The sequence below is a fragment of the Phalacrocorax carbo genome, chromosome Z (genome assembly GCF_963921805.1).
Source record: "Phalacrocorax carbo chromosome Z, bPhaCar2.1, whole genome shotgun sequence".
Classification (NCBI taxonomy): domain Eukaryota; kingdom Metazoa; phylum Chordata; class Aves; order Suliformes; family Phalacrocoracidae; genus Phalacrocorax; species Phalacrocorax carbo.
Window position 1 is genome coordinate 301616 of NC_087548.1, and position 14193 is coordinate 315808.

Here is a 14193-nt window from a genome sequence, read left to right on the forward strand (position 1 = left end):
GCTATCGCCAAGCCTTCCCTTTGTCCATCGTGCAGGAAACGGTGTTTATAAAAAATGTGACCTCACAGAGAGTGGTGAGGGAGATGCGTTTGGTTTGGGGGCGGTTCTGTGGATTTGGGGGTGGTTTCAGCAGGAATGCCGGATGAAGGGAGTTTTGCCCATCACTAGGACACTTGTCCCTGTAGCACTGCTGCGGCTTTGCTTTTAAAACTGTATGACTGTGCGCTGAACTGGATTTTCAACTGATCCATGTAAAAATACTTCCAGATAAAAAAGATGACGATCATGAAGAGGGGAGGATTTTTAAACTGCATTTTCTCCCAAATTCAGTTCTTTGCATGGTTCCACAAACAGACCAACATCTGCTGGAAGTTATCTTCCCATGCAGAAGGGCTGACCAGATGATCTCTAGACATGTCCCATTCTGCATTTGAATGGTTGCATAAAGCTGACGCAACAACCAGCCAAACAGGTACATTGCCCAGAGCTTGTTGATTTCCTGGGAATGAAATGAACCAAACTAATTGTAGCTTTCACCAAGTTCAGGATTAGCTCCTGAAGACAGGGAATAGCAACAGGAGAACAAAGAGCACAGGGAAATACTACTAAGATAAATGAAAGCAAATCATTTGCCTGAAGGAGCATTGGAAAGGTATTTCCACAGTTTGCCAGAAGTTGCTCAAGACTTTCTGTTAGCAAACAGTTGGAGAAGAGTGGCTAATAGCAGCGGAACTGGCATTAGATCACAGAGGAACATGTAATGGTCTCATGAATGGACAGAAATGGCAAATGGATACCAGAAAGAAAGCTCCAAGGATACTAGCTAGGCACTATCTTGACAAGATACTTGATCTTCTCACCTGATTATCCTTTCAGTGACACCAGTATTCCTTTACTTACTACACAGGAGTTCTTCTAAGTTATTTCAGGTTAGTTTTCTCTGATACCCTTTAAATATTCACAAAACAAAATAATATTGAAGTTGATTTTCTGTGTTAATCATATCCCCCAGCACCCACTAAGGGTTGTGTGAGGAATTCTGATGTAAGAGGAGAGGCTGAGAGAGCTGAGGCTGTTCATCCTTGAGAAGCAAAGGCTGCATCAGGATCTTACCAATGTATATAAATACCTGATAGGATGGAGTAGACAAAGAGCCAGACTCTTCTTGCTAGTACCCACTGACAGGATGGGAGCCAATGGGCACAAACTGAAACACAGGAAATTCTGTTTAAACATAAGAAAAACCTTTTTTACTGTGAGGGTGGCCAAACACTGGAACAGGCTGCTCAGAGAGTTTGTGGCGTCACCTTGGAGATACTCAAAACCTGCCTGGACAAGGCCCTGGCTGTGGGTCATGGGGACAGCTGTCTTCACCAGGAACCCTCAGCAGCAGTGCTGGAAAAAGTGCATCATAGGAGCTGCACCCTACACTTGTATGTCAAAAGACCCAGATGACCTCCATCTGTCCAAGCCTCAGCAGTATGTGGCAGCCACGCTTGTTCTGATGGTTCCATAGATAGCGTTACATGTGGCTGCCTTGTCTGTTCAGCCTGAGTCACACAGCTGTCCTTTAAAGCTAGGAACTTCAGCATTACCACAGAACATGGCTGATACACATCCTTGGAGCCACAACAAAATACGTGATACAATTTGTCAATATCCCTCTTTGAGCAGAGATAGTATTTAGGAGCAATTACTAAGACAGACATGGAGAAGGAAAATGCACAAGAGCAAACTCAAAGGTGGCTGGAAGATTTCTGGATTTTCTTTGTGCAATTAAGATTTTAATTAAATAGTTGTGGAACAAAGGTATCTATTCTTTAAGAGTGGAATCTGCCCGCTGAAATGTTTGAAAGATTCTTGCCCTGCAAAAGGTTTTCTGCAATTCCCTTGAAGTAAGTTTTTCATACCATGCTACTTAGAGAGATTAAAAAAAAAATGTTTTCTCCTTTGTGTACAAATATGCTTGGCAGTGGTTTTTTTTTTTCTTAAATGACAAAGATTAAAAATGGTCACTGGGATAAAATGTTCAGGAAGCAAAATCAATGTAAGGGAGGCAAACAAATCACAGTCTCTTGTGGGTGACTGTTATCCACAAAACCTGGAGCCGCATATTTATCATGCTTCTTCTATGACGTATTGAATCCTTTTGCAGAGTTTACAAAGGTGTCCATATAAGACGGAGTAAAGGAACAATAAAGGTAATAGTTCAGTGAAGCTTTAGGGAAAGTCCAATTATCTGTTGGTTACCTTGTGCCCATGACACAAATCCAAGAGTTGTTATTGTAAGAGGTTAGTCAGTCAGGTCTCTGGTTTTTCATTTGCTCCTCTAAGAGTAGTTAATTGCTGATGCTCTTAAAAGAACTCAGGGTGTCTCACATGTTTTTCTGTTTCAAAAGAGTCTCTTCATGATGAATAAACAATTGCTTCTGTATTGCTGTCAGATGCGTTAGATGGTTAGATTTAGAACCAATGCCTATTTATGAGCCTGTAAACCTTTTCAGTGCTAGCTAAATCCTGCTTTTCAATGGCTGACTGCTCCCGCAAATGCATTTCCCACGTGTATGATATTTATACAACTGGGAAATGATGATCACAAAACTACTAATTTAAATATATAACACATAAGCTACCCATTGTCTAATTATATTTCTTTCCCAGAAAATTGTGCCTTTCAAGCAAAAAAAGGTCAGATTCTCATTTAATCTGAAAACCTCATTTAATATACCACTGATTTTCACTAGGGTAGCAGAACTGAGTTTAGACCAGTAACTCACAGGCAATTATAAACAATCTGACAATTAAATATTTGTTAGATTTACTTTGCCATTGGAACAAAATCTTTATGTTATTCTGTGTGGTTATAGATGTATATTTCACTTCAGTTATTAAAATAATTCATTATATTAATGCAGACTATCATATTTGCCCTAATAAAAAAAAAACCCACATCAATCCAGCTTGTGTTCCAAAATACTGTGTACCATGCCCAAATTCCTACTAAAGTAGAATAGATTTAAACTGTACTTTGCATTTAATATGTTTACATTCAACGGTAAATATTAGACACTTTTCTATTATCCAGTTCTTCTAAGCAGTCATTCCTGATGGAGAGAATTCAAAGTGGAAGTTCAGATGATAAAATCTAGTTTTGTAACAGGCAGAGGGAGAAAGCAGAGCTAATGTGTGGAGAATTTAGGAAAGCAAGAATGCAACTTTGTGTTGAGGTCTGGTAGGATTGAAGCTGCTTAGATTTTGTTCACAAAATTGCTGCATTCATTTGTCCAAGGCACAAACCCACATTTAATTCTGAGACCATAGTATCTTTGCCTGTCAATTTGCTATTAGAGTTCAGAAGCTCAGAAAACACTTTTACTCACACATTGTTCATGGTGAGTAAAGGGAAACATATTAGGGGCATACTTTTCTTCCTTTTCCACAGATGCTAAGAAATATTCACACTTTGGTTGGTGGCTTTGTTATTTTACCATCTGGATGATTTAGATTATTAAAGGTTACATGTATTTTGAAATCTTCCCATACTCTGGATGTTTGACTTCAATATTTGTACAGTAGATCTTTTGGAGCTCTTCAGCTAGAAAATTATGCTAATTTTTTAGTACACAGAGAAATGTAGCTCTTGACATTCTGGCTGATTTGCCATACCTTTGCAAACATCCAGACATTAGTGCTACCTGTATATGTAATATTTGAATTACAGCTCTTTGTTTTCAAAGAGATTGTTCCTGGGCAAATAACTAGCACCTTGCACCTGAGCTGAAAAATGTAGGTTAATAGGCAATGCCATAGAAGTCCATTTGCAGCCACTCAAAGTAAAGCACAGAAGAAATGCAATAACTGACTCCCTCAGTGAGCACTCTATTGTTCCAAATACATTTGGAACTATTCTGCTTCCCATTCTTGTTGCTCAACAGGCTGTTAGAGCAGCCAGTAATGCACACAGTGCTGTCCAAAAGCAACAGGATGCCACTTACACCAATACCACGCTCTCTTCTGGATTCTTCTAATACTTGGAGCACTAAGCCATATGAGTAGTTGCATCTGAGTGCAAGTAAGGGGAAAGCAGCCTTCTTTGTTCTGAAAGAAGCTTCTACTATATCTGCCAAGCAATAGCACTGAAAGGGAAAAGATGTGTCAGAGAAGGGATATATTTCAGAGAAAAGAGACTGAAGTATGAACGTCAACAGGCAACCTGGGTATTCACATCTTTGAACCCATTACTTTGGAAGCATGGCCCATGCGCACCTTGTAGACAATACTGTTCACCTTCTTGGTCAGCCTCAGTTTGATTTTCTTTTACCATAAGCGGGATCATGATCCTAATACTTCCTCCCATTACCTATAGTTTCTTGTCAGAGGAACTATACAGGACCAGGTGTCTCTGTCTTCAGAGCTTGTTACTCCATGTTTTCACCCACATTTTGCACTTGAGCAAAGCTGCAGAGGACTCCACAACAGACCCAGCGCCTACTTCTCTTCAGTTTCTCAGAAAAACCAATCTCTGAACATTATACCATTCTCTGAGCCACAAAGCTGAGCTGACAATATGTGCTGGGATAGCCAGCTTGCTGGGAATGTAATCCTGACTCAGTTGCCTCCTTCTTCATGAAATCATGCTTCTTTCAAAGACAGGAATGCTAACAGCTCTCTGGCAGCAGCCAGCAGGGAGTATTAGGTAGTCTGTGGTTTACGTGTGGCTTCATTACCATCAACACTTCAGTCTCATTCATTTTCACACACACAGTATCCACTGATGTGCTGAAAGGTTGTTTTACCTGTGTGTGAAAAACAGTACAATGGAATATGACCCCAGCTACACACCTTTGCTCTTAAAAGTGATTTTTGAAGTAATTTCAGACGCTTCTGTTAGACCACACACCAGGTAGTCTCAGGCAATATTGTATGCCGTACATTTGAAAGCCCATTAAGATTCCTTAAAATTGGGCATCCAGCAGGCAAGACTTTCAGAATGGCCTGTCACTGTGGAAATGTAGGTCTTCACATCTGGGGTTATTAATGGGTCTTTCTGGCTTAAGTCTCACTCTTCTGTGAGATTTTATTTTTTCAGTCAGTGAAAATCTAAGTACAGACATTTCCCTGGGCCTTTGTGAAGGCTCTGATTTATCTATTGTTTTTAGTGCATGCCTCCAAGGGGCATTTCTATTTTGCCATGGTGTCTTATTTTGGTTTTGCACTGCATTCACATTTATCTGCCCTTTATCTCAAAAATATTCCTTTCTTTGCTTTAAGGGTAAGTGTTAGCTGGACAGCAAGAGTTTTATAATTCAAAACATCTCAGCAAGGATTCCTTTGTAAATAGCCTTTGAGAACTCTCTTCTCCCCTCTGGAGCAGGTGGTGGCAGATGGAGAGGTGGCTGAGGAAGGGGCTGCTGCCTACATCTGCTCTGTCTGCAGCCAAGGAAGGGGTATCCATGGTCTCCATTTCCTTACCCAGAATATGTTGAGAGAAGTGCAAATGTCTAATGCCTTCTGGGGATGATTCCCAAAGGGGGGTCTGGTGCTTGTCCTGGAGGTGTGATGGGTTTTGCCCTCAGCACAGTTCCTGCCTTGCTGTGGCTCCTGGGGCTGCCAGCAGAAAGGGTTCCTGGCACCTGCCCTGTATCGCTGGCAGCAGTCCCTAACCTAGAAGTATTTTCTGCAAAAACAGACTTGCCATTGTCCACATGAAAAGTTTTTTTTGTCTCATGCTATAGTGCCAGGAGACAGATGTTTCTTTAAAGCAGTGGTCTCCAAACATTTTTGATCACACATCTCTAGCAGTAAAAAAATTTTGAGCATGTACCCCCAACACCTGTATATTTATTTGTAAATTACATAAATGTACTACTGTACATATTATGCACATTATAAAACATGCACCAAAATAAAAATTAAAAAAGGATGAGATACAGGTAAAATAAATATTTTTTTAAAACCCTTTCCCTTCCCTTCCCTTCCCTTCCCTTCCCTTCCCTTCCCTTCCCTTCCCTTCCCTTCCCTCCCCTCTCCTCTCCCTTTTCCTACAAAAACATTTTCTTTCTCTACTGCAATGGATGCTCACACCCCACTTTGGAGACCACTGCATGGCTTTTGTCTTGTGTAACTTCCCACATGCGTCTTATTATCAATCTTGGTGGCTGGCAAGGATCTATTCATAGGCACAGTTTTGAACTAGAATGCCACTTTGCATCGTCATATTTCTAAATGTATGAGTCAACATTTTTAGTCTGCTCTGCAACCCAGTATCTGAATAGCTAACCTGATTACTGCTGAGTAGATTTGTTTCAGGGAATAATTTCTTTGTGAAAATAATTTATTTTCTGGGGGAAAAGGGGAAGGAGAGGTAGGAATCAAACTATCTGAACATTCAATTGAATTTAGCAAATAATGTTCTGTTTTCCTTCCCCCAAGGAATAGAAAAAAAAAACCAGAAACAATTTGAAAAAAATGTTTAGGCTTTTCCAAGCGAAAAAAAAGTTTGATTCTTAGAACTGTGGAGGAGTAAGTGAGGGGAAGGTAAAAAGGTTTTAAAAAAAATTATAACAAAAGGAAATATTTAATACTTATTCAAGAACGATCCCCATGTGAAATAAAAATGTGTGTAATGTGTTAGGTTTTGCTTTTTGCTGGGGGAGGGGAGAATACTGAGATGGCTTATGGGATTTTTTGTGTCTTTTTTCTGTGAAAAATGCTGAAGCTTTTGCATAAAAGCAGCTTAGCTTGAATCTGAAATTATCTGAAATGACCTCTGCATTCTTTGTGAGTGGAGAGTATTCATAAAGTTCACCAGCCTCAGAAAGGTTTCACCCAGCCTCCTTCCCAAAGGTTCTCAGCTCTAGTGACAGGCTTAATTGTCACTTATTTTGTTCTCTCCCCTTGTCATGCCTTGTATCAGCCCACAGGCACAGTGTCATGGGCATAATCAGACTCTCAGTGCTGCTTTACATCAAAAGGCGGTATAGAAGTGATGCCCCTGCCAGCAATACCGTTGTCTGCACGGGTAGGCCTCCTGCAGGACACTTCTGCAAAATCTGTCCGTCCCTTCAGCTGTCCCCCGCAGCACATGGCCCTGCATACCCAGCTGCACAATGTTAGTCCAGAGGTCAATGGAGCCAGAGACTTCCAGGCAGGCACGGCACGGTCCCTGAGCTGTGACTGCTGACTGTCCAGCTCCAACGACCTGTCACTTCTCACTGAAATTACAATCAGTATAGTACTTATAGAGGGCCTGATGCTAAGTCAAGAGCAGGTCTTTCATCAGCCTCAGGGCTCCTATGTTGCTCTAATACAGTCCTCTTTAGCCTGGAAGGTGAGCTATGGGAGGCTGCACACCGATTCCCTTGTGTGCTACTTGCTTTTTCTGTGTGGTGTAGTGCTTCTGTGTCATGGCTGGTGGGCCAGTGATCACAGCAAAACCAGGCTCTGTTGGAAATATCTGGCACAGCTCTTCCTAAAGTTGCCTCATTTGTACCTTTCTAGTCCGTGATTTGTCATCTTTCTGTGGATCTGCTCCCTTTTGTAAGTGGGGAATGACCCCTCTCTTCCTTAAGCTATCTGAACAGACCCAGAGCACCTGGGGTATGTTCAGGAGAGCCACAGCAGCATGCAGGTGCTGGCCACAAGGCACTGCTGCTTTCTGCCTCTTCACTTCTTGCCACTGGCTTGGTGTTACCCCTTGGGCTCTGGTGCTGGTGGCTTTTGGGGTTTAGACTCCCTTGCTGCCTCCTCTTGCCCTCTAAGTGTCCTCCTGTCAGCACTGGCTTCAGAAAGGGCCACAGGTGGTGCCAGGGTGGAACCCAAATGTCCCCACCACCAGCCTTGCCTCTGCTTTGCCTCCCAGTGCCCACAGGCTGCTGCCCTGGCAGCGGTAGGGCTGGGGGTGAAGGCAGGTATTTTGGGGAAAATAGAATCATAGAAGCGTTAAGGTTGGAAAAGACCCTTAAGATCATTGAGTCCAACTGCTAACCTATCACTGCCAAGCCCACCACTAAACCATATCCTCAAGCACCACATCTACCCTTCTTTTAAATACCTCCAGGGATGGAGACTCCACCACCTCCCTGGGCAGCCTGTTCCAATGCCTGACAACCCTTTCGGTGAAGAAGTTTTTCCTAATATCCAACCTAAACTTCCCCTGGCGCAGCCTGAGGCCATTTCCTCTCGTCCTGTCACTTGTTACTACGGAGAAGAGACTGACCCCTGCCTCACTACAACCTCCTTTCAGGTAGTTGTAGAGAGTGATAAGGTCTCCCCTCAGCCTCCTCCAGACTAAACAACCCCAATTCCCTCAGCCGCTCCTCATAAGACTGTCTCTAGACCCTTCACCAACTTCACTGCCCTTCTCCGGACACGCTCCAGCACCTCAGTGTCCTTCTTGTCCCGAGGGGCCCAAAACTGCACAGAGCACTCGAGGTGCGGCCTCACCAGTGCCGAGTACAGGGGCACCGTCCCTGCCCTGCTCCTGCTGGCCACACTATTCCTCATACAAGCCAGGATGCCATTGGCCTTCTTGGCCACCTGAGCACACTGCCGGCTCATGTTCAGCCGCTGCCAACCAACACCCCCAGATCCTTTTCCTCCAGGCAACTCTCCAGCCACTCCTCCCCAAGCCTGTAGCATTGCATGGGGTTGTTGTGACCCAAGTGCAGGACCTGGCACTTGGCCTTGTTGAATCTCATACTGTTGGCTCCGGCCCAACGATCCAGCCTGTCCAGGTCCCTCTGTAGGGCCTTCCTGACCTCCAGCAGATTGACACTTCCACCCAGCTTGGTGTCATCTGCAAACTTACTGAGGTTGCCCTCAATCCCCTCATCCAGATCATCAATGAAGATATTGAACAGGACCAGCCCCAACACTGAGCCCTGGGGAACACCACTCGTGACTGGCCGCCAACTGGATTTGACTCCATTCACCACCACTCCCTGGGCTCGGCCGCCCAGCCAGTTTTTAACCCAGCGCAGAGTGCACTTGTCCAAGCCGTGAGCAGCCAGCTTCTCCAGGATAATGCTGTGGGAGACAGTGTCAAAGGCCTTACTAAAGTCCAAGTAGACAACGTCCACAGCCTTCCCCTCGTCCACTAAGCAGGTCACCTTATCAGAGAAGGAGACCAGGTTAGTGAGGCAGGACCTCCCTTTCATAAACCCATGCTGCCTGAGCCTGATCCCCTGGGTGTCCCGTATGTGCTGCGTAATGGCATTCAAGACAATCTGCTCCATGACCTTTCCCGGCACCGAGGTCAGGCTGACAGGCCTGTAGTTCCCCAGATCCTCCTTCCGACCCTTCTTGTAGAGGGGCGTCACATTCGCTAGTTTCCAGTCATCTGGGACCTCCTCGGTTGACCAGGACTGCTGATAAATGATGGAGAGTGGCTTGGCGAGCTCCTCTGCCAGCTCCCTCAGTATCCTTGGTGGATCCCATCCGGCCTCATGGACCTGTAACAGTAGTAGTCTTGAGCAGTACTCTGTGCCCCTGTCTTCCAGCAGCAGCAACTGGTGCGTCTCTTTTGTGCCCCTTCCAGCTCCCACCTCTCCCATGACAGCTCACCTGCCCTGCGGCTCAGCTGGGAAGGCGATGGGAGCTCTGCCTGTGCCACAGCCAGCCATGAGCCACCTCTGCCCCATCCCCAGGGCTGCAGCTCATGGATAGACATGACCACATCTACCCAACGCACTTGCACAGGTACCAATCCAGGGAGTGCCTGCCACTGCGTCTGGCATGAGGAGGGACTCTGCAGAGAATGAAACACTAGTCATTTATTTGAGTGCAGGCTCAGATTACCACTTTTTAATTAATCACAATAGTGATATTAGTACCTGATGAATCTCCTGTGATGCAGGAAAATAGATTGTCTTGGGGGTTTGTAGTAAGCATTACCAGTAAAGGTTAATGTTTCTTGGTTGCTTTTGGCCATGCACATAGGCATTGATGTGCTGATGCCTTCTTTGTAACAGGGACAAATGGTGCTGTGTCTGCTCTGCAGTGTTTGCTGTGGCCTCCCCCAGATCCCAGGAGTAACTCAGTGAAGATGCAAGGAGACAGACTTGATGTATGGTTTAATCAAGAGCTCTGCTACTGCCTCCTTGTCCTATGGTCAGCTTGCTTTTGGCGTAGCTAAATCTAACACCTTTAGAAAATGTCCTGGCCTAAGTGAAGCTGCTTCTGGAAGGGTCTGGGAGCTCTCATAAAGCCAGGTCCCTCAGCCATAACTCAGGTGAGATGACCACGGACAGCAGGGGTGAAGATGAGGGGGGAGAGCAGGCTCACCTTAAAAACTTCTGTCTGCTTCCAGATTGAGGTATGACTGTGTTCTGACAGCCACAGCCGTAAAGTGCTGGAAAGCTTAGAGGCTGACAGTAATTTCTCTACAAAGGAAAGGTTATGTTGCTTCTGTGCCTTCCCAGTGCATTTTAATTCCTAAACAGGTCTGATTCCCCCCCTTCCCCCCCCCCAAAGTTTAGCTGCAGCTCTTAATTTCTTGTCACCTCAGTGTCTCAAACTATTTATGACTTTTCCATGATCTCTTCTCTCTTCTGTAACTGTATTACCTGGGAAGATCAGCAGTGTTGCACCAGCAACTGAGCTGACTGATAATGATATTTGTTAACTATTTTCTTAACCTGCACTGAATAACTGAGGCTAAAACACTGCCTAGGAAAACAAAAAAGATATTATATATGTGATGGCACTTGAAGGCCTCAATCATAGCACCATATGAGACATTCTGGCCCGTGGTCATTGGGTTAAATGGAGACGAATTTGGCCTCTGGCCATAGAGGCTGCTCTGTGATGCTTGTGCCTTGGCTTTTATGAGCATTTGGAAAGTGCTTGACATCACATGAGTGGAGCACATCATGTGTGGGAAAGATCTCAGTGAGGTAAACTGTCCGGAGCAATGCTGGTGCTGCTTGATGAAGACGTGTTTCTCTGCATATAAAGGGCTCTGCTCATTTTACTAACAGCAACAGTATGTAAATGTAATGACCAAGTGATATTTTGAGCCAGTAGCTCCTCCAATTACAGCCTGATTGCATTCATCAGGGACTGCTCTGCATTTTAACTGAAAGTGACAGTCACTTAAACCAGGAAATATTGTTGTACTTGACCTTAAATATAAATCTGGCACACAAAGCTATGGCAATGTTAGCCAAGTGGTGGACAGACTCAGAGGAAGCAATACTTATGATGCAGTGTATCCATATACCCACCATCACATTAGAATCATTGAATACAAAATAGCAGAATTTGAGAATATAAAATAAACAAACTGGATAAAGGCTTCTGCCAAATCACATTAGGGGACATATCTGTGAAGGATACAATGCTCAGATTATTTTGCTAACAGTCACATTACTGCTTCAAATACATTTTTTTCCTTCAAAGTAGAAAGCAGGGGGTCAGAGAAGAAAACTGTAGTGCCCCCAGTTCATTTTCCGGATGAATTTGGGTCATTTCCAATGCCTTACTTTACCAGGACTTTCCAAAACACCCTATAGCAGTGGGGGAGAGCACGGTGCTTCAGCATGTAGCTCCGCTCTCGCCCCTGGCTGGCATCAGCCAACCTGGGTGATGTTCTCAGTGGAGATGGGGATCTCCATGTGTGTCACGATCTGCCAGGACTCAGCCTCGCTGCCGACCCCAATGATTGCACTCATGGGCAGGTCACAGCTACCTGTGTCAAGGCTGTGCTCAGCTACCCTGCTCAGCGGTGGTCCTTGGTGCCGGGGAGGGCATCGCCTGAGCCCCCGCTGGGCTGTGCCTTGCCCAGGCGCACCCCGGCCTGCCTGGGGGGCCCGCTGACGGGCAGTGACCTCTGCCCGCCAAGCCGCAGGGACACAGGCAGCCCAGCAAAGTGCCGGCTAGGACTTTGCATGGTGGCATCTCGTCCAGCAGTACATGTGAGGTCTGCACTCGGTCCCTGTGTGGCTTGCTGGAGGGCTTGTCGTGGCCTGGCATCTTCTTCAGTGCAGGGCTGTCCTGTGAGGACAAGGTCGCCCTGTCCTGTTGGCAGCCCACATGGTCCTCTCCTCGGTGTTTTTTACTGAGCTGTACTGCACAGTGTCTAACTGCCATGTCCTCAAATGGACGGTTTGGCCCCCAGGGAGGAAACCTATCTTTTTTTCTAGCTATTAAAGAAATAAAATCAAAAGCATTTTTTGTACAGTTACTGTTGAGGAGAAAATACAAATTTTTTTCAAAGGGAAGAAGTGCTCCTTCTGCATCTACCTCTGGCTACAGAACCCAGTTTGTATGCAAAACCCAGGGATGTAGGTCGGGTATGCTTGTGCCTGCTACGTTTGCCACGTTCTGTACTTATTTCTCTTTTCACTCCATTACCCACCCTTCGGCCTTCCGGGAGCCTAGACAGATAACCTTTTAGTAATAATCTGAAATTCAAATACAAAGAATTGACTCCTGAACTGCTCTAATATTTGAGAAAGGTTTTAAAATAAAATAGGTTTTTCTGTGTCCCATTATTGGCCTGGCAGCTGCGCATGTATGCTGGGTGTACTGAGAAAGGTAATATTAACAGAATGAAAAGGTCAGGGTTATATAAAAATCCTTTTAAAACTAAATAGGCCTGCGTACTGAATTCCCCACAGATACACAGAGGTTAAGAACTGAGAACATTTGGGCCTTTGTGAGGTCAAATTGTGCATCTGTAAATGCCCTCCAGAAATAAAAAAACCAGACAAGTCTACACGTAGAGTGATTGTGGTCAGCTAGATTCAACTTCTGCTGTACCTAACTCTGCAAGAAGGCCAGCTGGCCAAGACAGGGCTAAACACCTCCTAAGCAAGTCAAGACCAGCCCCATGAATACCAGGAGGTACCGTGGAGGCAAGTACCAGGGGCATGGTGCAGGGGTGAGCAATGCATACATGCATCATGCCCAATAACCCTGCAAACAAAGGAGGCAGGTACACATGGGAGCCATTAAAGGGGGCATGCACGAGACTGCATATACATTCATTTAATTAGACATATTTCTAGCTGAGTTTAGAAGTACAGCAAGGTGCATAGCCCCCCTGCGTACTCTTATCCTGGGGGCGGGGGGGAGCATGAAGGATTGGGGCTGCAGACACCCCTGTGGCATGCTGGAGTGAGACAGTAGATGCCATGCTGAGAACCCGTACTGCATGGGAGAGCCACAAATTGGACTGGCGAGGGTCTGGCATTGCACCACAAGCATGCCTATGGGGTTGAGAGAGGACAGACAGCCCAGGAGTTCAGGGGCAGGCACCTCCTGGCTGCTGGGTCAGGACCACTGGGGCTGCAGGCCCCCTTCCCACGAGGTTGTCATGATAGGAAGATGACTTGCAGATCTCAGGTTGCAAATTGGATGACAAAGAATCTAAAGCTAGCCTGCCTAGATCAGACCAAAGGTTTGTCTATTTCAAGCCCCATCTCTGCCAAAGCCAAAACCACTGGATGCCTGAAAGGGGCTGTAAGGACACTGAGTTCCCAAGCCAGAGAAGCTGGTTTTGTCTTTAAAGAGCCCTGAGTGGATCTTTCTTCCATAAGTTTGTATAATCACTTTTTGATTCATTAAGCTTTTAGAATCTGTAACATCCCATTGCAGAGAGTTCCACATCTTAACTATGTGTTTGATGAAGAAGCACTTCTGAACTCTCCATCTCATGTGGATGTCCCCGTTTCTCATGCAGGGAGCAGTCACTCCCTGTTCAACATCATCATGGCTTTAGCTCTGGCATATCTGCTTGGGCCATCTTTTACTCAGGCTGATCAGCCATACCCTGTTTTGACAGTCCCCGTGCAGAAGTCCTTCCAGTATCTGTCCTTCCAGTATCTGTCCTTCCGTGCACCTATCCCAGGTCTCTCTGTCTTTTGAGGTGCTGGTGGGGAATTCAAGCTGAATAAGATATTCCCTGTGCAGGTGTTCATGGATTTATTTAGTGGTATAACTGTGTTTTCTATTTCTTTTTTATTCCTGTCTTACTAAGCGATTTGCTTTTTAAATCACTACTGTGTGCCAGGCTGGCAACTTCATAGCACTAGCAATTGCCACTGTAAGTCTTCTTTCCTGTTTCGCAGGTTGGTTGGTTGGGGGTCTGTCATTTGGTATGTAAACTCAGTCCTGCTTGTTCAGTTCTGAATCATGTTACATTTTCCCACATTGACTCTCCTCTGCCATTTTTTCGCCTTTTTCAGTACT